The 23,411-nt window shown below is 45.3% G+C and overlaps 1 pseudogene; it reads right to left on the bottom strand.

The window, feature by feature from the left end:
* Nucleotides 1-22,419: 22,419 nt before the first annotated feature.
* On the bottom strand, nucleotides 22,420-22,516 carry LOC115896623 (annotated as a pseudogene).
* Between the last annotated feature and the right edge of the window lie 895 nt (nucleotides 22,517-23,411).

The following is a 23,411-nucleotide window of genomic DNA, read 5'->3' as shown; positions in this document are numbered from 1 at the left end:
CTTGCTCTTGTTGCCCAGGCTAGATACAATGGTGTGATCTCAGCTCACCGCAACCTCCACCTCCCAGGTTCAAGTGATTCTCCTGCCTCAGCCTCCCAAGTAGCTGGGATTACAGGCATATGCCACCACACCTAGCTAATTTTGTATTTTTAGTAGAGATGGGGTTTCACCATGTTGATCAGGCTGGTCTCGAACTCCCAGCCTCAGGTGATCTGCCTGCCTCAGCCTCCCAAAGTGTTGGGATTACAGGCGTGAGCCTCCGCACCCGGCCCAGTTTTCCTTTTTCCTGTCCTTTCCTTCTGCCCACTTTGCCTAAAGCTCTCCCTTTCAGAGCCCTGTCTCTTCCCCTCTCATTCATTCCTCTCGTTCCAGATCTCTGATTTTTATACACCTCCCCTTCTCCTCCTTTCCCTCCTTCCCTCCCTCCATAAAGCAATAGCCTTGCTCTTTCCTCCCTAGATTGAAGGGCAGTAGTATAGTAAAACAAATCGCTGTCAACAAAAGTACGTTTCCACAGTATTCATCCCCATGCAGAGAAGATTTATCAGGGTCTCTCACCCTGCACTGCTATGTAAATGTAATCTCATGGAAATATGATATCTAAGCAGTCTGAGGATAAAGTCTCCATAAAAACTATCAATTACTCACTGTGGCTTGGGTTTGGTTAACTCACTGCCTTGCCTGGCTCCTGCCTCTCCCCATCTTGGGGGACAACTTGACAGGTGGTGACAGCTTATAAAAGATGCTTTCTGCTTCCTTGGACCCTAGGAGGTCATCTGGAGGATCAAATGTTTGCAAAGTGCTTGAGAAATTATAAAGTGCTACATAATTCAAGGGTATCATTATTTCTATTGTCATGTGGGCTGTCTCTATGCCTCTTTGGTTTGATAGATGTCTGCTCTGCCTGCAAGCCTCGGCTAACCCCATGCTTGGGTGTCTATAGCCTCCTTTTGCCTGCCTGCAACTATAAGCATTACTATCTGATTTCCTTCTTTCTAGGTAGTCCCTGGGAACCCTGGAATCACATTGATGTCTGTTTGTCCTAATAGTTGAATAGGAAGATAAACTGTTGAGGGGGCTGAGAATCCTCTGAGTAGCCCTCCACATTTCCACCTCGGAGAGTGGGGCAGGTCCACAAAGGGATGGAGAACTAGAAGGGAGGCTAGAGTTGAAGCCAGATCCCAGAGTAGCTGTGCCAAGGGCCTCAAGATTGCATGTGCTGCCCCAGATTACTCAGGGGACTGTGCTCAAAGAGGCCTACACTGCCCTCTGTTCCCAAGACAGGAAGAGAAGCCTGGCAGTTAAAGGCCCAGGATGTGAGTCCTGCGTTTAAGCCCCAGCTCTGCTACTTTTCACATTTCCTCTCACTTTTCTTATTTGCCAGACGTCAGTGATAATGGTATCTGTATTAGAGTTGTTGTGAGGAATAAATGAGACAAACTTGTGAAGAGCTTAGCATGGAACTTAAAACAACCATTTTGTTGTTTTAAGTGTCAATCAGAATGCTTTCTAGATCCTGTGCCTTGCCGGTCAAAGACCTGGCCATGAGGATACAGAACTTGCCTGGTTGGCTTTCCTAGGAAAGGGCCCTTAGATGTGGGTTGTGCCCATTCCCCCTTTGGATCAGGTTGCTTCAACCCAGCAGCCCCTGGGGGCTGCAGTTTAGGGACTGGAGGAGGCAATAGAAAGGCAAGAAGAGATTTGGGGGAGGTGGGTGTCTCTTATGTAGAAATGTCAAGAGTCAGAGCTGAAAGTGAGGGAGGTGGCGGGGGTGGGGGGAGGAAGGAAGAATATAAGATGTCTCTAAGCTGCCAGAATCCGGATGGGGCTACAACTCTGGGGCCCTGGCACTTCCTGCCACCCCCAGTCTTGGGAATGAGTCACTAGAGGGAGGAGTGCTGGAGCCATCATGCTCGGCCCACAGAGCATCGGGTTCTGTTCCCCAAAAGAGGACTGGTGGGAGGCAGAGGGAGATCCAGAGCTTAGGGGCCAAGGGGAGCTAGTCCAGGGGAGAGGGCAGGAATTCCTAGGGCTCAGTTCACCTATTGCAAGGCCAGGGAGGCAGGCCTTATCTTCCACCTCCCATGCCAGCTTCATTCCCCATCCTGGCCATGAAAAATCGACCTACAATTTCTCTTCTGATTTCTGCCCCTGCCTGTCCTGAGTAAACGCTGTCCAGTTTTCTCCAGAGAGGGCTGTTTCATATCCTTCTGTTCACCCACAATAGGGGAGGGGACAAAGGTCTACTCTGCCCTTTTCCACCTGGCTGCCTCTTAAAGTCTCCTCCCCTTTCAAAGCCTTTCTCTCTGCCTCTGAACAACCTGCCCATGACTCTGTTTTGGCCCTTAGCTTATTTATGGGGATTTTTATGGCAGGAATGCCTTGTATCTCAGCCTTCCAGCTTCTCAAAGTCAGGGTCTTTCTTATGTCCTTAGAACCCAGCCAAATGTTAGGCATAAATGTATGGGTATAGCATTGGCCCACATATATTTTTTTTCTTCCTCACTGCTTTAATTGTTGCCATTCCTTGGCTCTTCTTTATAGTTTCCATTTACTGAGCACCTACTATGTGCCAGATGTCTTTACATATTCATGTATTTAATCCTCGAAATGACCTAATACACATTTTACAGATGAGAAAACTGAGCTTCGTGAGGTTGAGTAACTTGTCCAAGGTTACAGAGTCAGCAGGTGGCAGAACTGGGATTTGACAGCAAAGCCCTCACTTTTTTGTTCTGTTTTAAAAAGCTATTGCCTGGGCACAGTGACTCACTCCTGTAATCCCAGCACTTTGGGAGGCCAAGGTGGGTGGATCACGAGGTCAACAGATTGAGACCATCCTGGCCAACATGGTGAAACCCCATCTCTACTAAAAAAAAAAGGAAATAGACCGGGCGTGGTGGCTCACACCTGTAAGCCCAGCATTTTGGGAGGCTGAGGTGGGCGGATCACTTGAGGTCAGGAGTTTGAGACCAGCCTGGCCAGCATGACAAAACCCCATCTCTACTAAAAATACAAAAATTAGCCAGGCATGGTGGCATGCACCTGTAATCCTAGCTACTAGGGAGGCTGAGGCAGGAGAATCACTTGAACTCGGGTGGCAGAGGTTGCAGTGAGCTGAGATTGAGCCACTGCACTCCAGCCTGGGTGACAGAGTAAGATTCCATCTCAAAAAACAACAAAAAAAGAAAATACAAAAATTAGCTGGGCATGGCGGCATGCGCCTGCAGTCCCAGCTATTCCGGAGGCTGAAGCAGGAGAATTGCTTGAACCTGGGAGGCAGAAGTTGCAGTGAGCCGAGATCGTGCCACTGCACTCCAGCCTGGCGACAGAGCGAGACTGCGTCTCAGAAAACAAAACAAACAAAAAAACTAAGAAAACCATTATTATTATTATTTTAAAATATAACTATTAGACGTCTTAGTGGTAACAATTTCATATAGAATTTTCTGTTACTTTGTGGGTTGCCTGTTTCTTTACTGAGATTTAATTTACATACTAGACAATTCACCCATTTAAAGCGCACAATTAAAGTTTTTAGTATATTTACAGAGCTCTGCAACCATCAACACAACCAATCCTAGAATATTTTCATCACCACAGAAAGAAACCTCATACCCATTTGTAGTCAATCCCAGATTGCCCCAACTCTAGGCAGCTACTAATCTATTTTCCATCTCTATAGATATGTCTAATGTGGACTTTTTATATAAATGGAATCATGCAATGTGTGGCTTTTCTTACCTGGCCTTTTTGTTTTTTTCTTGAGAGGGAGTCTCACTCTGTCACCCATACTGGGGTGCAGTAGTGTGATCTCCGCTCACTGCAAACTCCGCCTCCAAGGTTCACGCCATTTTCCTGCCTCAGCCTCCCGAGCAGGTGGGACTACAGGTGCCCACCACCACACCTGGCTAATTTTTGTATTTGTAGTAGAGACGGGGTTTCACCGTGTTAGCCAGGATGGTCTCGATTTCCTGACCTAGTGATCTGCCCGCCTCAGCGTCCCAAAGTGCTGGGATTACAGGCGTGAGCCACTGGCTTTTTTTTTTTTTTTTTTTTTTTTTTGAGCCAGAGTCTTGCTCTGTCGCCCAGGCTGGAGTGCAGTGGCACTATCTCGGCTCACTGCAACCTCCACCTCCCAGGTTCAAGCAATTCTCCTGCTTCAGCCTCTGGAATAGCTGGAACTACAGGCGCATGCTGCCACACCTGGCTAATTTTTTGTATTTTAGTAGAGACGGGGTTTTACCGTGTTGTCCAGGCTGCTCGTGAACTCCTGAGCTCAGGCAATCCGCTCGCCTCAGCCTCCCAAAGTGCTGGGATTACAGGCACGAACCACCACGACCGGCCAACTGCCTTCTTTTACTTAGCATAATGTTCTCACGATTCGTCTGTGTTGCAGTATGTATCAGTACTTCATTTATTTTTATTGTTGAATAATACTGCATTGTGTGGATATACCACATTGTATTTATCCATTCATCAGGTGATGAGCATTTGGATTGTTTTCCACTTTTTGGCTGTGCTGAATAATGTTGCTGTGAACATTCATGTACAAATTTTTGTGTGAACACATGTTTTCAGTTCCCTTGGGTATATATCTAGGTGTAGAATTGGCTGGGCCATATGGTAGTTCTATGTTTAACATTTTGAGGAACTGCCAGATTATTTTCCAAAGCAGCTGCACCATTTTGTAATACCACTAGCAGTTTACAAAGGTTCCAATTTCTTCATATCCTCTCCAACACTTGTTATTATTTATATTTTAAATTATAGTCATTCTAGTGGTGTGAAGTGGTATCTGATGGTTTTTGCTTTTCATTTCCTTAATGGCTAATGACGTTGTTTATATATATATATTTTAATTTTATTGAGAAAAGCTCTCTCTTTTTTCTTTTTTTCTTTTTCTTTTTTTTTAAGATGGAGTTTTGCTCTTTTTGCCCAGGCTGGAGTGTAATGGTGCGATCTCATCTCACTGCAACCTCCGCCTCCCGGGTTCAAGTGATTCTCTTGCCTCACCCTCCCAATTAGCTGGGATTACTGATGTGTGCTGCCACTCCTGGCTAATTTTGTATTTTTAGTAGAGACAGGGTTTCACCATGTTGGCCAGGCTGGTCTCGAACTCCTGACCTCATGTGATCCGCCTGCCTCAGCCTCCCAAAGCTCTGGGATTACAGGAGTGAGCCACCATGCCCGGCCAAGGTCTCACTCTTTTGACCAGGCTGGAGTGCAATGCCATGATCATAGCTTACTGCAATCTTAAACTCCTGGGCTGAAGCCTCCGGAATAGCTGGGACTACAGGCACATGCTACCACATCTGGCTAATTTATTTTTTATAGAGATGAGGCCTTACCATGTTGTCCAGGCTGACTTCAAACTCCTGGGCTCAAGCAATCTTTTTGCCTTGGCCTCCCAAAGTGCTGGGATTACAGGTGTGAGCCACTGCACCCGGCCTGATCATCTTTTTATGTGTTTACTGCCCATTTGCAGATCTTCTTCTTCTTCTTTTTTTTTTTTTTGAGATGGAGTCTCCCTCTATCGCCCAGGCTGGAGTGCAATGGTGTGATCTCAGCTCACTGCAACCTCTGCCTCCTGGTTCAAGCGATTCTCCTGCCTCAGCCTCCTGAGTAGCTGGGATCACAGGTGTGTGCCACCATGCCCAGCTAATTTTTGTATTTTTAGTACAGATGGGGTTTCACTGTGTTGGTCAGGCTGGTCTCGAACTCCTGACCTTGTGATCTGCCAGCCTCAGCCTCCCGAAGTGTTGGAATTACAGGTGTGAGCCACCGTGCCCAGCCCTTGCAGATCTTCTTTAGTGAAATGCCTGTTCAGATCCTTTGCCCATCTTTTTATTATTTTAAAAATTATTTTATTTTATAGAGACAAGGTCTTGCTATATTACCCAGGCTGGTCTTGAAATCCTGGGCTCAAGTGATCATCCCATTTCACCTTCCCACATAGCTGGTACTACAGGTGTGTGCTACCCACCGCTTGTCACCTCAAATCTATTCCATTGATCTACAGGTCTGTCTTTAGGCCAATACTACACTGTCCTGATTATTATAGATTTGTAGTAAGGTTTAAAATCAGAAAATCTTAATCCTCAAACTTTGTTCTTTTTCAAGATTGTTTTGGTTATTCTAGGTCTCTTGCATTTCCATATAATTTTTAGGATCAGCTTGTCAATTTCTGCAAGGAAACCAGCTGAGATTTTGATAGAGATTCTGTTGAAGTTGTAGATCAATTTGGGGAGAAAGCCCTTGCCTTTAGCCAGTACACCATACCATCTCTCCATTCCAGTGCAAATGAAGAAGAGAAAAGCATATAAGAGGAGAGAGAGAGAAGAGAAGAGGACGAAGAGAAGAAAGGAAGAATAGGCATCCATATGGAGCAAGCTGAAGTGAATCCAGGGGTGGGGAGGTCCCAGGCCAATCAAGAGGCAGAATCTTGGGAAAAATGAATTCTAACTCAACAGGTACATACTCTATTACCACAATTTCAGCCCATATGTTGGTAGATGGCCTGACTTTTTCCCTCTCCAAATTATCCCCCTCTTCTCCCCAGAATCTCTTCCAAATACCTGGTGGTTATGAGGATGCCTTATATGCCTTGGTTTATGGGATTGAATGAAAGCTCCCTGTTGAAAAGCCCTATGTCTCAATAATGGAAATAAATGAATCTCATTCCCACCCCCTTTCTGCAGTGGGAAGTGTTATAGCCCTTCTTGGTGAGTATCAGGAGAGTTGGCCTGCCCTGGGACCTCTGTTCTGGAGAGACTGGCGTATGGAGGGTGTTCATGGATCCCTAAGGGTGCTGTGGGGTGTGCAGGGTGGAGAATGGGGTTGACTCTTACAGCCTCATGATGTGGTGAACTCAGCTTGGCCCAAAGTGTTTTGCTACAATCTCTGCCTTCAACCAGACCATCTTTCCAGCTAAAAACTGGTGAGGGAGTGAGGCTATGAGAGGTGAGGGTACAGGCTAGAGGAGAAATGAGCTTACCTTCCTCCTAGTGGATAGAGAAAGGACGATTAAAACTGCTCATTTAGCAAACGATTTAGCCAGCTGTAGAAAATCCTATTAAATGACAATTCTTATCTCCGTCTCTTGCTCCTGGGAAGAGCAGCTTTGGGCTTTGTGAAGACAAGGGCACAGTCTTCTGAATCTGGTCAAAGAATTGTCCCCAATAAAAAGTTAAAACGCAGAGACAGGCAAACTTCACCAGGTCTCCTTGCCTCTTTCTACCCCTTTGCCCTAGTCCTTCATATCATCTGTTAATTATCTGGTTAGTTGAGCCTTTTCTCTACCCATTGTAATATAAATAGCAAGCATTTTATGGGTCCCCATTAAGCAATGTGATCAGCATCAATTACCTAATGAGACTCTGGAAAGTCGTGATTTAAAATCCTGTCCTCAATTGTGACTGGGCTTTGTCTGGAGCCAACGTGGTAATTGCGGTGACATCCAAACTAATTGCACTCCAGATGTGGGGCCTCTGCTCCCAGCCCAAGTTTGGCCCTGAGGAAAATTTACCTTCTGAGAAGGGAGCTGATCTTTGTACTTTGTTCTAAAAGGGAGAGTTTTTACCTCCTCTGAAGGCTCAGTAATGGGTGGACCTGTCCAATTCTGCCTGATAGCCTTAGGTACAGCCTCTGAGCATGGAAGAAAGAGAATGAGACTAGAGGAAAGTACAGGGATGCTGGAGGCTCTCAGCTCCCTGAGGGCAGGGAGTTTTGTCTGATTTGTTCTCTGCTGATTCCATAGTATCTGCAGACTACTGAGAACACAGTAGGGGTTCCATAAATAAACTGAGAAAGAAAGAATAAATCCCGAATGCATTCCCTCACAGCAGGAGATCCCTGGCTCTCTTTGCAAGATCCTCCCCTCCCCACTATCGGGAGCTGGCAAGTAGTTTTGGGAGATCCGCACGCATACCGGGGACGAGTAGACTGCCTCAAAAAAAAAAAAAAAAAAAAAAAAAAAAAGAAAGATCCAAATGATCCTTCAGACAGGATTGTGACCTCCCCCCCAAGGGACCTAATAAGTTTGAGATAAAAGGGGTAAAGATAGGATTGTAAACTTGGTGTTTAGTATTCCCTGGAAGATGAGAGATTCTTTTGTTCAGTGATGATCCTTCTAGCCAGAAGATTCAGTAATTGCCTTGTTTGGGCTGATTGCCTGAGACACAGGCATTTGATGTGGACAATCTGGAGCATTTCATCTTCTTTCTCTAAACATCCCCACCCTCACCCTCAGCCTGGTTAAGAATTATATTCTGGCTTTTTCCCAGAGCAATACAGGTGGTCCCTTGTCTTCCTCACTTTTCTTAGTTCCCCTCTTGAATAAAGAAGCAACTTGAAGCCTCTTGCCAAATCTATTCAATTTTCATCTGTCATTTATTCAAGGTCTAAGCAACATTTGACCTAGTTTATCATACATACCCTACCTCTTGAAACACATTCTTCACTTGGCTTCCTGGGCACCAACATTCCCTTGGTTTTCCTCCCATTTTCCTAGCAGCTCCTTCCCCTGTCTTCATGTTGTTATAACTTCATAGCTCTGTTGACTGATGCACATGGCAAGTCAATATGCTGAGACACCAGGTTGCAGCAGAGAAAGAGGTTTAATCATAGGGCTACTGAATGAGGAAATGGGAGGAATTCTTTTTTTTTTTTTTTTTTTTTTGAGATGGAATCTCGCTCTGTCGCCCAGGCTGGAGTGCAGTGGCCGGATCTCAGCTCACTGCAAGCTCCGCCTGCCGGGTTTACGCCATTCTCCTGCCTCAGCCTCCCGTGTAGCTGGGACTACAGACGCCTGCCACCTCGCCCGGCTAGTTTTTTGTATTTTTTTAGTAGAGACGGGGTTTCACCATGTTAGCCAGGATGGTCTCGATCGCCTGACCTCATGATCCGCCCATCTCGGCCTCCCAAAGTGCTGGGATTACAGGCTTGAGCCACCGCGCCCGGCCGGGAGGAATTCTTAAATCCATCTCCCTGAGGACTTTGGGGCTAGGGTTTTTATTTTATTTTATTTTTTATTTTTGAGATGGAGTCTTGCTCTGTCACCCAGGTTGGAGTGCAGTGGCACAATCTTGGCTCACTGCAAGCTCCGCCTCCCAGGTTCATGCCATTCTCCTGTTTCAGCTTCCAGAGTAGCTGGGACTACAGACACCTGCCACCATGCCTGGCTAATTTTTTGTATTTTTTAGTAGAGACAGGGTTTCACCGTGTTAGCCAGGATGATCTCGATCTCCTGACCTTGTGATCCGCCTGCCTCGTCCTCCCAGAGTGCTGGGATTACAGCTGTGAGCCACCGCGCCTTGCCGGGGCTAGGGTTTTTAAGGGTTTTGGAGTGTTATTAAGAGTTAAGGCCAAAGTATGGAGATTGTGGATTGGTTGAAGAGTGCAGGGTGAAGTTATGGGACAGGACATGAAGAAACTGTTCTGATGCTGATTTGATTCCTCTGTGGGGTCTTTAAACCAGTTAGTATCAGCTGTTCTGCTGGAATTCAGGATCTACTGAAGCAATTCTTAAATAGTAGCCTTATGATTCTAATATAAGAAATCCTATCTATAGGAACAACAAGGATGCAGATGGTCAGTATCTAGTGTTACGTGACTTTCAGTTACAAGGAAGAATGTCAGAGTGCAGCCTGATTAATGCTTAATTAAACTGTGTTTCTGTCCAGAATTCTTGTTAACCCTGTGAGGACGGCTTCATCCTCTGAGTGTTGAACGCCCAGGGAGCTGTCTTCTGTCCATGCTCATTTCTAAGTTATGTTCTCCAGCACTAATCTATAAGTACTATCAATACTGACAACTCCCAATTTATATTTCTAGCTTGAACCCTGTCTTCTGAGCTCCAGACTCAGATATCTAATGCCTACTTGACATCTCCACTTGTATGTCTAATAGGAATCTCAAACTTGATATGTCCAAAAGAGAATTCTTGATTCCTTGCCCACCATCCCCTGGACCTGCTTAGGACCCAATTCTCTCCAAGAAGTATCTCCATTTACCTTTTTGCTCAAGGCAAATACCTGGGGTTGACCCCTGACTCCTTTCTTTCTCTTAGTCCCCACAAAATCTGTCAGTTCTGTAAGCAGTGTCTTCAAAATATATTCTGCATCTGACCACTTCACACCCACTTTGTCATTACCACTCTGATCTGAGTCATCATCCTCTTCCACTTTACTTCACAGTTGATTTTCAACTCAGTAGTCAGAGTAGTCTTCTTCCTGTGTGGCATCAAGAATCACACCTACCAGCCAGGTGAGGTGGATCACGCCTATAATCCCAGCACTTTGGGAGGCTGAGGCAGGCGGATCACCTGAGGTCAGGAGTTTGAGACCAGCCAGACCAACATGGTGAAACCCTGTCGCTACTAAAAATACAAAACTAGCTGGGTGTGGTGGCGCATACCTATAATCCCAGCTACTCTGGAGGCTAAGGCAGGAAAATCGCTTGAACCTGGGAGGTGGGAGGCGGAGGTTGCAGTGAGCCGAGATTGCGTCATTGCACTCCAGCCTGGGCAATAAGAGCAAAACTACGTCTCAAAAAAAAAAAAAAAGAAAGAAAAAGAAATTAAGTCAAGGCCAGGTACAGTGGCTTACACCTGTAATCCCAGCACTTAGGGAGGTGGAGGAGGGCGGATCACCTGAGGTCAGGAGTTCAAGACCAGCCTGGCCAACATGGCAAAACCTTGTCTCTACTAAAAATAGCAAAATTAGCCGGGCACAGTGGTGGGCACCTATAATCCCAACTACTGGTGAGGCAGAGGTAGGAAAATTGCTTGAATCCAGGAGGTGGAGGTTGCAGTGAACTGAGATCGTGCCACTGCACTCTAGCCTGCGCAATAGAGTGAGACTTTGTCTCAAAAAAAAAAAAAAAAAAACCACTGTTAAGACAAATCTTATCTGCCTTCTTCTCAAAGTTGTCCAATGAGAAGGATGTTCAAAAAAAAAAAAAAAATGCATCCTGTTTTATTCATGAAAAAAAAGAGAGAAGGTACTCAACATTATTATTCTTTGAGGAAATGTAATCACTCAAGAAGTTCTTCCTTCCCACTGCACAGACAAAACCAGTTCACTGAAACTGTGGTATTGCAGTAAAGAAAGAGTCTCCAGCCTGGGCAACACAGGGAGACCCTATCTCTACCTAAATAAATAAATAAATAAATAAATAAATAAATAAATAAATACTGGGAAAGTGGTGAGTGCTTGTGATCCCAGCTACTCAGGAGGCTGAGATGGGAGGATCACTTGGGCCTAGGAGGTTGAGGCTGCAGTGAGCTGAGATTGTGCCACTGCACTCCAGCCTGGGTGACAGAGCAAGATCCTATCTCAACAACAAAAAAGTTTAATTGATGCAAGGCCACACAAGAGAACTGAAATCTCTCTAAGAACTCGGAGATGATGGTTTTGATGGACAATTTGGTGGGCAGGGTGCCAGGGAATGGGTGCTGCAGATTGGTTGGGCATGAAATCATTGGGGTATGCAAAACAGTTCTCCTGCACTGAGTCTACCTTTGGGTGGGGTCACAGGACCCATTAAGTCATGAGTCTCAGGATTGGGCAGGATCAGTTGTTTGCCAGAATATCTAAAAATATCTCAAAAGACCAATCTTAGATTCTACAATAGTGACGTTATCTATAGGAGCAACTGGGGAAGTCACAAATCCTGTGACCTCTGGTCACATGATTCCTGAGTAGTAAGGGATTATAGAAACTATGCCTACATTTTAGCAGAATTCAGCCTCCTCCCATAATCCTAATCTCGTGGTCTTTCATTAGTTTTACAAAGCTGGTTTTTGGTCCCTGAGTAAGGAAGTGATTAGTTTTAGGGAAGGACTATTATCATCCTTGCTTTCAAGTTAAACTATCAACTATAATTCCTCCCATAGTTGGCTTGGCCTATGCTCAGGAATGAGCACAGATAGCTTACAGGTTAGAAGCAAGACAGAATGAGCCATGTCAGACTTCTTTTACTGTTTTAATTTTACAAAGGCAGTTTCAGAAATGCAAATTAAATCTACATTGAGATACCATTATATACCAACCAGAATGCTAAAATTCTGACAACACCAAGTGTAGGAAAGGATATGGAGCAACTGGAATACTCACCTGCTACTGGTGGGAATGTAAACCAATACATGCACTTAGGTAACCTGGCAGGTACATGGTAGTTTCTATTAAAGCTAAACATACACCTTTTGTATTACCTATTAATCTACTCCTAGGTAACTACCGAAGATAAATGAGTGCATACATCTACAAAAAGACATGTTCAAAGAAATCTTCCTCATAATAGCCCCAAGTGGAAAATAACCCAAATACACAGCAATGAGAGAATGGCTAAATCAACTGTGGTACACAGTCATGACTTGCTTGACAATGGAGATACCCTCTGAGAAATGAGTTGTAAGGTGATTTTGTCATTGTGCAAGCATCATAGAAACCTAGATGGGCCTGGGCATGGGGGCTCACACCTGTAATCCTAGCAGTTTGGGAGGCCAAGGTGGGCAGATCACCTGAGGTCAGGAGTTTGAGACCATCCTGGTCAACAAGGCAAAACCCATCTCTACAAAAAGCTACAAAAATTAGTCGGGCGCAGTGGCATGTGCCCATAGTCCCAGCTACTTGGGAGGCTGAGGCAGTAGAATTACTTGAACCCAGGAGGCGGAGGTTGCAGTGAGCTGAGATCGTGCCATTGCACTCCAGCCTGGGCAACAAGAGTGAAACTCCATCTCAAAAAAACAAAACAAAGCAAAACAAACAAACAAATACAAAAATTAGCAGGTCATAGTGGTGCAGGCCTGTAGTCACAGCTACCTGGGAGGCTGATGTAAGAGAACTGCTTGAACCCAGGAGTTGGAGGCTGCAGTGAGCAAAGATCACGCCACTGCACTCCAGCCTGGGCGACAGACCAAGACTTTGTCTCAAAAAAACAAAAACAAAACCTAGATAGACTACCACACACCTACGCTTTACCTAGGCCTACTGCTCCAAGGTTACAAACCTGTGTGGCACGTCACCATACTGAATATACGACACACTGGTAAGTATCTGTGTATCTAAACATATCTAGGCCAGCTGCAGGCATGGTGGCTCACGTCTATAATACCAACACTTTGGGAGACTGAGGCAGGGGGATCGCTTGAGCTCAAGAGTTCAAGACCAACCTGGGCAACATGGCAAAACCCCATTGCTATCAAAACATACAAAAAGTATTGTATATGCATAATGACATGTTGGTCAGGAATGGACCAGATATACAATGGTCATCCCTAAGATTATAATACTGTGGCTGGTTGCAGTGGCTTATGCCTGCAATCCCAACACTTTAGGAGGCTGAGGTGGGTGGATCACTTGAAGTCAGGAGTTCAAGACCAGCCTGGCCAACATGATGAAATCCCTTCTCTACTAAAAATAGAAAAATTAGCCAGGCATGGTGGCAGGCATCTGTAATCCCAGCTATTCAGGAGGCTGAGGCAGGAGAATCACTTGAACCTGAGAGGTGGAGGTTGCACTGGGCGACAAGAGCGAAACTTCGTCCCCCCCCCGCAAAAAAAAAGATTATAATACTGTTTTTTACTGTACCTTTTCTATGTTTGTTTGTTTGTTTTATTTATCTATTCATTTTGAGACAGAGTTTCGCTCTTGTTGCCCAGGCTGGAGTACAATGGCGTGATCTGAGCTCACTGCAACCTCCGCCTCCCGAGTTCAACCAATTCTCTTGCCTTAGCTTCCCAAGTAGCTGGGATTACAGGCACGTGTCACCACGCCCAGCTAATTTTGTATTTTGTTTTTGTTTTTCGAGATGGAGTTTTGCTCTTGTTGCCCAGGCTGGAGTGCAATGGCATGATCTTGGCTCACTGCAACCTCCGCCTCCCTAGTTCAAGCAATTCTCCTGCCGCAACCTCTTGAGTAACTGGGATTACAGGTGCCTGCCACCACGCGCAGCTAATTTTTTGTATTTTTAGTAGAGACGGGGTTTCATTATGTTGGCCAGGCTGGTCTCGAACTCCTGACCTCAGGTGACCCACCTCAGGTGACCCGCCTCGGCCTCCCAAAGTGCTGGGATTACAGGTGTGAACAACCACACCAGGCCTAATTTTGCATTTTTTAGTAGCAGTGGGGTTTCACTATGTTGGTCAGGCTGGTCTCCAACTCCTGACCTCAGGTAATCCACCCAACTTGCCCTCCCAAAGTACTGGGATTATAGGCATGAGCCATTGCACCTGGCTGAAAACTGTAACTTAAAAGTGATTAAGATAGTTAATTGTATGTTATGTGTATTTTGCCACAATTAATAAAATAAAATAAAGCCCCCACATGATCTGGCCCTTGCCTACAGTTCCTTTGCTCCAGGCTCATTAACCACGAGCACACTAAACATGCCCTAATCTCAAAATCGTTGCATCTGCTGATCCTTCTGTCCAGTCAAGTCTTTCTTGTAATATCTCCTTGGCTCATCTTCTCACTTCACTCAGACTGTTCTAGTATCACTTTTGAGAGGCCTCCCTTGACCACCATTAGTTAAGGTAGGCACCATTCCAGCACTTGCTGGCTTTATTTTTCTTCAAAGCACTTTTGTTTGTTTGTTTGTTTGTTTGTTTGTTTTGAGACGGAGTCTCGCTTTGTCGCCCAGGCTGGAGTGCAGTGGCGGCATCTGGGCTCACTGCAAGCTCCGCCTCCCCAGTTCAGGCCATTCTCCTGCCTCAGTCTCCGAGTAGCTGGGACTACAGGCGCGCACCACCACGCCTGGCTAATTTTTTGTATTTTTAGTAGAGACGGAGTTTCACCGTGTTAGCCGGGGTGGTCTCGATCTCCTGACCTCGTGATCCGCCCGCCTCGGCCTCTCAAAGTGCTGGGATTACAGGCATGAGCCACCGCGCCCAGCATTTGTTTGTTTTTGAGACAGAGTCTCCCTCTGTCGCCTAGGCTGGAATGCAGTGGCACGATCTTGGCTCATTGCAACCTCTGGCTCCTGAGTTCAAGTGATTCTTGTACCTCAGCTTCCTAAGTAGCTGGGATCACAGGCATTTGCCACCATGCCAGCTAATTTCTGTATTTTTAGTAGAGATGGGGTTTCACTATGTTGGCCAGGCTGGGCTCGAACTCCTGACCTCAAGTGATCCAACTGCCTCGGCTTCCCAAAGCACTGGGATTACAGGTGTGAGCCACTGTGCCGGACCACAATAGAGCTTTTTGATAGAAATGTTCCATCATCTTTGTTGTCCAGTATAGTGGACTGAGCATTTGAAATGTGGCTAGTGTAACTAAGAAACTGTATTTTAACTTTTATTTAATTTTAATTAAATCTAAATAACATGCGGCAACTGGCTACCATATTGGACAGCACAGCTCTGAAGAGTTCAGTAAGAAGAGTTTTTGTTTATCTGTGAAATAAATCTGCCCCACCTACCTCACAGAGGTGTCTGGAACAAACAAGGTGAGCCACCGTGCCTGGTCTTCAAAGCGCTTTTTGAAAAATAAACTTGGGCTGGGCCCAGGCTGGAGTGCAGTGGCGCGATCACGGCTCACTACAAGCTCCACCTCCCGGGTTCACGCCATTCTCCTGCCTAAGCCTCCTGAGTAGCTGGGACTACAGGTGCCTGCCACCACGTGCGACTAATTTTTTGTATTTTTAGTAGAGAGGGGGGTTTCACCGTGTTAGCCAGGATGGTCTCGATCTCCTGACCTTGTTACCCTCCTTCCTTGGCCTCCCAAAGTGCTGGGATTACAGGCGTGAGCCACAGCGCCCGGCCTTTTTTTTTTTTTTGAAGTGGGTCTCACCATATTGCCCAGACTGGTCTCAAACTCCTGGCCTTAAGGGATCCTCCTGAGAGAGGAGAAAGAAAGAAGCTGGTCAGGCAGGCAGTTAGGGTGGGTCCTTGGTTGAATTCTTTCAAACAAAAGAACTTGCACAAAGGGGCTTGTCTAAGACGTTCCCACAGCCGCATAGATAAGAAAGGCTACACAGGAAACTTGCCCACACATGCCCGCAATGGAAAATTCTGTCCTCTGACACATGCACAGTAAGGGGAACAAAGCAATATAGAGTAACTCAAGCTAAGGGCCCGCATGTGTACAAGGAGGATGGGGTGGAGCTACCAGAAATTCGTGCCACATGCAAATGAGATGCCAAGCCCTCATCTGTTTCTTATAAAAGTTTTTGTATTCAACTGTAAATACAGCAACCCTCTTCTGGTTCCCTTTCCTCTGTTGAGAGCTTTCTTTCTTTCTTTTTTTTGTTTGAGACCGAGTTTCGCTCATTGCCCAGGCTGAAGTGCAATGGCGCGATCTCAGCTCACTGCAGCCTCTGCCTCCCCGCAACCTCCGCCTCCGGGGTTCAAGCGATTCTTCTGCCTCAGCCTCCCGAGTAGCTGGGATTACAGGCATGCGCCACCACCCGCAGCTAATTTTGCATTTTTAGTAGAGACGGGATTTCTCCATGTTGGTCAGGCTGGTCTCAAACTCCCCAACTCAGGTGATCCGCCCACCTTGGCCTCCCGAAGTGCTGGGATTACAGGCGTGAGCCACCATGCCTGGCCAAGCTTCTTTTGCTTTTTAAACTTTCACTCCAACCTCACCTTTTGTGTCTGTTCTCCTTATTTCTCTGGGTTATCAAAGAACTCCAGGTGATACCTCACAACAAGAGACTGCTACACTGTGGTGCATTGGTGAGACTGTAACACTCCCTCATTGGCCGGGCACAGTGCTGGAATTACAGGTGTGAGCTATGGCACCTGGGCAAACTTTTAATTTTAGAATAGTTTTAGATTTACAGAAAAGTTGGCAAGACAATATAGAGTTCCTACATACTGCACATCCAATTTCCCCCTTTATTATCATCTTACATTAGTAAAGCACTGTTGACCTAAAATAATAAAATGAAGCAAATTAATATAGATAATTTATTTGGACCATGGTTGAAAACCACAGCCCAGAGTCATAGGTTCAAGTTGCCCTGAATATATGCTCTAATTAGCAGCAATTACAAGAGAGTTTTTAAAAGGTTAAAAAAAAAAAAGTGAGAGGATGGTTCCTAAATTGTTTACCAATAATTTATTGGTTCATTAAAATAACATAAGCTATCGATTGACTATACATTGTTCTTTGTATCACAAATTCCAGGAACATGAAAATAATGAGTGAGGATCACATTGTGCAACTTGTGGCAACATTTTAGATAATTTATCAGCTAATCTGAAACTAAAGGAAAGAAGAAAAACAAAATACCTTTAAACAATTTCCACCAGGCATGGGGTGGGGAATTAACTGAGTCTCAGGCTCATGTCTCTCTCTGTGCCTGATAAATTTTGCAGACCCCCACATTCCTCACATGCTCTGAGCCACTTTTCTTCTTTTTTCTTTTTTTTTTTTTTTGAGACGAGGTTTCACTCTGTCACCCAGGCTGGAGTGCAGTGGTGCAACCACAGCTCACTGAACCTCGACCTCCCAGGCTCAAGCTATCCTCCCACCTCAGCCTCTCAAGTAGCTGGGACTACAGGTGTGCATGATCACACCCGTTAATTTTTGTATTTTTTGTAGAGACAGGGCTGTTCACCATGTTGTCCAGGCTAGTCTTGAACTCTTGGGCTCAAGCAATCCACTTGCCTCGGCCTCCCAAAGTGCTGGGATTACAGGTGTGAGCCACTGCGTCTGGCAAGTCAGACGTTTTTCATTTTTAATGACCTTAACACTTGGGAGGAGTATTGGTCAAATATTTTGTAGAACGTGCTTTGACTGGGATTTATCTAAGTTTTTCTCATGAATTAGGGTCATGGAGTTCTGGAAGAAAGACCAGAGAAGTAAAGTGACATTCTCATCACATCATATCAAGCAACATGACTTATTACTATTGATTTTAAGCTTGATCACCTAAGCTTACATTTGCCAGGTTTCTACACTATAAAGTTAGTCCTTTATCTCCCTCTTCCCATCCTATACTCTTTGGAATGAAGTTACTATTCACAGCCTACACTGAAGGAGTGGGGAGTTGTAATCCATGTCCTTAAGGGAGAAGTGTCTAAATAAATTATTTGGAATTCTGCAAGGAAGATTTTTCTCTTTGCCATTTGTTTAGTTAATTCATTTATGTCCATATATACTTATGGATATTTATTTTGTACTTTGGGTTTTAATCTAATAATGCTTCATTTTATTGCTCAAATGGTTCCAATTTTGGTCAGTGGTAGTTCTTTCAGTTGGTTCCTATGTCCCTTTGACATACTCCCAACATGTGTTTTTGTCTGAACTCCTCCTTTCCTTCTGATACTACAAGATTCTCTAGGCTTGCATTATATATTTCCTGCCCCAACCTAAAATCAGCCATATTTCCAAGGAGCCCTGCTTTCTTTTATTATAAATATGTTTCATATCTAAAACTGTTATTTCTGGCCGGGCACGGTGGCTCACGCCTGTAATCCCAGCAATTTGGGAGGCTGAGGCTGGTGGATCACCTGAGGTCAGGAGTTCGAGACCAGCCTGGCCAACCTGGTGAAACCCCGCCTCTACTAAAAATACAAAAAATTAGCTGGGTGTGGTGGCAGACACCTGTAATCCCAGCTACTCAGGAGGCTGAGGCAGGAGAATCGCTTGAACCCAGGAGGCGGAGGTTGCAGTGAGCTGAGATAGTGCCATTGCACTTCACCCTGGGCAACAAGAACGAAACTCTGTATCAAAAAAAAAAAAAAAAAATTGTTATTTCTTTGCATTCTATCTGTATCTCCCATTAGAACATTAGGCCCTTAAAATCAGGACCTTTTCTGCTTGTTCACTGCTGTATCTTCATTACCTAGAATAGTATCTGGCACATAGGAGGATATCAATAAAAGCTTAGTTAATGAATGAATAAATTAGTGAGGCCAAGTATTGTGCCTTTTTACATATGCATTCCTCATGGTGTTATGTCATAAGAATTTGATCAAAGTATAGTTGTATTGATAGATGGATACATGGATGTATGAATGGACAAATGAATTAATTAATACTAACCAGATGCATACATTATTGGGTGTATGAATGAATTGAGAAACAGATGGATGGACATTGCCGCCACTACTATACTCTCTAGTCACTCAGGATAAAAACTAGGTGATGAGGGGCCTCATTCATAATTCCTTCCACACTTTCACCTCCCACATCCAATCAACCACTAAGTCCTGCCAATTTTGCATCTCAAATATTTCTCAAATCCATTTCCTTTTCTTCATTTCAATTACTATTGCCCTAGTGCAGACTGTCTTCCTCTCTTTCCTGGATGCTGCTGAAGCCTTGTAACTCATCTCTCCGCTTTCTGCTTTGTTTCCATCCCCACCACCATCTACATTCCTGCCAGAAGAATTATTGTGAAATGCTGTTATGTCTGTGTCACTCCCTTGCTTAAACCCTTAGGGTAAAGTCTAAGCTCCTTAGCATGATATAAAGTGCCTGCGATGACCTGGACCTTGGCCACTCCTCCACCCTCTCTTCTTGCCATTCTCCACCTTGCATTGATTTGTGTGCCTCAGAAATACTTCCCAAAGTGCTGGGATTATAGGCATGAGCCACCATGCCTGGCCTTGAATTCTATTTTGATTAGAGAAAGTCAATGTGTTACAGTAGGTAGCTTAGTAAGGCATAAGCAGGGCAGGAGAGGGTTCCTCCCAACATGCACACAACAGGAATGCCAGGTGACCATCAGGGGATGGCTAGGCAGTTGTTAACTGGCCCTCTAAACTAATAATTGGTCACAGCCAGTACCAGGGAAAGGCAGTCTCCTAATATATAGAAAACACCTGAAACTGCTATCAGACGCTTTCTGGTAAGATCTCAGGAGTTGGGCAAGGGGGCCCAAGAATGCATTTTAAGAGGCAAAATGGTGGAGTTCAACTGGTATGCGACCTTGCTCTAGAAATGCTAGACTGGTAAGGGAAGAACGCCTCAAGCGAGCATGCTATGACTTCAGTAAGCACACTGCATATACTCCCTTCCCAAGCTAGCAGGCCACTGCTCATGCGGACAGCCCACCCCAAAGCCCCAAGGGAAGAATCGGGGGAGAAGTAACGCAAGACCCCAGAAGTATGACAACATATAAAACCCACGCATGTGATCTCTCAAGTGTACTCTACTTCCTTTGTGTTTTTTTCAAGACAGAGTCCCAAATATTGGCTCACTGTAACCTCCGCCTCCCGGGTTCAAGCGATTCTTGTGCCTCAGCTTCCCAAGTAGCTGGGATTACAGGCGCACATCACCATGACCGACTAATTTTGTATTTTTAGTAGAGATGGGGTTTCACCATGTTGGCCAGGCTGGTCTCAAACTCCTGACCTCGGGTGATCTGCCCGCCTCTGCCTCCCAAAGTGTTGGGATTATAGGCGTGAGCCCCCACACCCAGCCCCAAATGTATTTTACTTAGTTTCATTCCTGCTCTAAAGCTTTGTAATAAACTTCCACTTCTTCTCTAAAACTTGCCTCAGTCTCTCCTTCTGCCTTATGCCCCTTGGTCAAATTATTTCCTCTGAGGAGGCAAGGATCAACACTGCTGCAGACCCATACAGATTCACCACTGATAATATACTCTGATGCCACATGACTTATGACTCAGCTATGTTCTGCTGCTAACAAATTGATTTTTTGGTTTCTGACGAGATGTGCTTTCAGGCCTAGCATGTGATCAGTTTTTTCAGATGTTCCATGGATTCTTGAAAGGATAATTGTTGGCTCCCTCTCGGGGTTATGGTGAGAATAAATATTAGATAATACATATACAGCACTTAAAAAGTTGCTCACCACTTAGTAAAATCTCAAGAAATGGTGGATCTCATGGTTGATGCTGTTATTATTATTGGTGAATAACAGTCTCAGTCATTGGTCTGTGTGTCCCTAGGTGCCCTGGGAATTGGGTAATTGAGCCCTCTCCCACAAGTCAGTGCTCGACAAACTGTGTGCAGTGCCTACACTAACCATAGGGCCAATTAATCTTTAATACACACAGAAAACACGACTCAGCTTACTAGAGTAGAAAAAGTTCAGAGTTTGAGTAAGACTGCCCTGTGTTGGGTCCCTGGCTTGCCCCTTGCTAGCTGTGTGACATTTCTGCTCCCCCAAACTCCGTTTTCCTTATGTGTAAGAACGAGTACGATTTTGGACTTCCAGAGTTGTTGGGAGGATTAATGTGAAAGTCTTCAGCATAGGGCTAGACACAAAGTAGACCTTTTTTTTTTTGAGATGGAGTCTTGCTCTGTTGTCCAGGCTGGAGTGCAGTGGTGCCATACCAGCTCACTGCGACCTCTGCCTCCCATGTTCAAGTGATTCTCCTGCCTCAACCTCCCAAGTATCCAGGATTACAGACACCGGCCACCACGCCCAGCTAATTTTTGTATTTTTAGTACATACAGGGTTTCACCATGTTGGACAAGCTGGTCTCGAACTCCTGACCTCAAGTGATCCACTCACCTCGGACTCCCACAGTGCTAGGATTACAGGCATGAGCCACTATGCCCAGCCAACATGAAGTAGACCTTTCGCAAGTATTAGTTTACCTCTTTTTCCTTCTACTGAACCTGCAGGAACAGAGAGGAAGTGAAATTAGAGTTGTAATGGTACAATCATTTCCATTCTTTTTTCCTGGTCTTCTCTCCCAAGGAAGCCTCTTTCCCAGCTCTGTAAGACTGTACATCTCTGATGCCCCTTCCTGGAGAGCAGTGTAAAACCAGCTGTGACTAGGGAGAAGGGAGAGAGAAGAGGATGTTGGAACGTACAAATCAGTTCCCAGCTTCCTGCTGAGTTAGTGGGACACCTGCTTGGACAGAATTTCCATTTTATTTCCTATCTGGAACAGCCCAATTAATTTTTCAGGCCATGAGTTGCCACACATTACAGGTGATGGCTCCTCAAACCCTCAGAGCAGCATCATCCTCCTTGGTGGCCACACAAAGTCAGGATTTGCCTCTGCCCTTCCTTTCTTTCCCAGATTAGAGCAACATCTCAGGGGCACCCCTGCCTTGTCCTGGATCTGTTGCTGAGCCTCCTTTTAACACAAACTATGGCTTCTACTACCTTCTCTCCTTTAAGCCTGAGTCCCAGTGTACAAAGAGGATTAGCTGATTTTCTTACCTTTGAGTCCAGGTGGAGGCATGAAGCACAGAAGTGTGGGGAACAGAACAAGGGAAGCTCCAGACAGTATGTTTCTAAACTGCTCTCAGACAAATGGAGTCATTTTCCCTCCATTCTCACCACTACCTCCAGTTCCTTTGCCTCTGGTCATTTTGTCCCTCCTACTCTAATTTCCACAAGTTAGATCAGACAAGGTTCGTTTTCTCTGTTTCTGCCTCTTGCCTTCAGGCTACTAGAGAAAACTAAAAACTATGTTCGCTAGCTCCAATGTCTGATTTTCAGTTGTGATCAGGCCTTCAATGCTACTTAGTAATCCTTTCCTAAAAATATGGAATGCTTCACAAATTTTCTGTCATCCTTGCTCAGGGACCACGCTAATCTTCTCTGTATCTTTATAATTTTAGAATATGTGCTGGCAAAGGGAGTTATTTTTTTTTTATTTTTATTTTGGAGACGGGGTCTCGCTGTGTCGCCAGACCGGAATGCAGTGGTGAGATCTCGGCTCACTGCAACCTTTGCTTCCCAGGCTCAAACGATTCTCCTGCCTCAGCTTCTTGAGTAGCTGGGACTACAGGTGTATGCCACCACACCCAGCTAATTTTTTTTTTTTTTTTTTTTTTTTTTTTTTTTTTTTTTTGAGACGGAGTCTCGCTCTGTCACCCAGGCTGGAGTGCTGTGGCCGGATCTCAGCTCACTGCAAGCTCCGCCTCCCGGGTTCACGCCATTCTCCTGTCTCAGCCTCCCGGGTAGCTGGGACTACAGGCGCCGCCACGTCGCCCGGCTAGTTTTTTGTAGTTTTTAGTAGAGACGGGGTTTCACCGTGTTAGCCAGGATGGTCTCGATCTCCTGACCTCGTGATCCGCCCGTCTCGGCCTCCCAAAGTGCTGGGATTACAGGCTTGAGCCACCGCGCCCGGCCTACCCAGCTAATTTTTGTATTTTTACTAGAGACGGGGTTTCACTGTGTTAGCCAGGATGGTCTCGATCTCCTGACCTCGTGATCTGCTTGCCTCGGCCTCCCAAAGTGTTGGGATTACAGATACAAGCCACTGTGCCTGGCCTTTTTTTTTTTTTTTTTTTAAGAGACAGGGTGTTGCTTTGTTGCTCAAACTGGAATGCAGCGGCACAATCATAGCTCACTGTAGCCTTGAACTCTTGGGCTCAACCAATCCTCTCACCTCAGCCTTCTGAGTAGCTAGGACTACAGTTGTGTGCTACCACACATGTCTATTTAAAATTTTTTTGTTGGCTGTGCACGGTGGCTCACGCCTGTAATCCCAGCACTTTGGGAGGCTGAGGCAGGCGGATCACGAGG

Source organism: Rhinopithecus roxellana, chromosome 3 (assembly GCF_007565055.1).
Source record: "Rhinopithecus roxellana isolate Shanxi Qingling chromosome 3, ASM756505v1, whole genome shotgun sequence".
Lineage (NCBI taxonomy): Eukaryota > Metazoa > Chordata > Mammalia > Primates > Cercopithecidae > Rhinopithecus > Rhinopithecus roxellana.
This window is presented reverse-complemented; position numbering and strand designations above follow the sequence as displayed.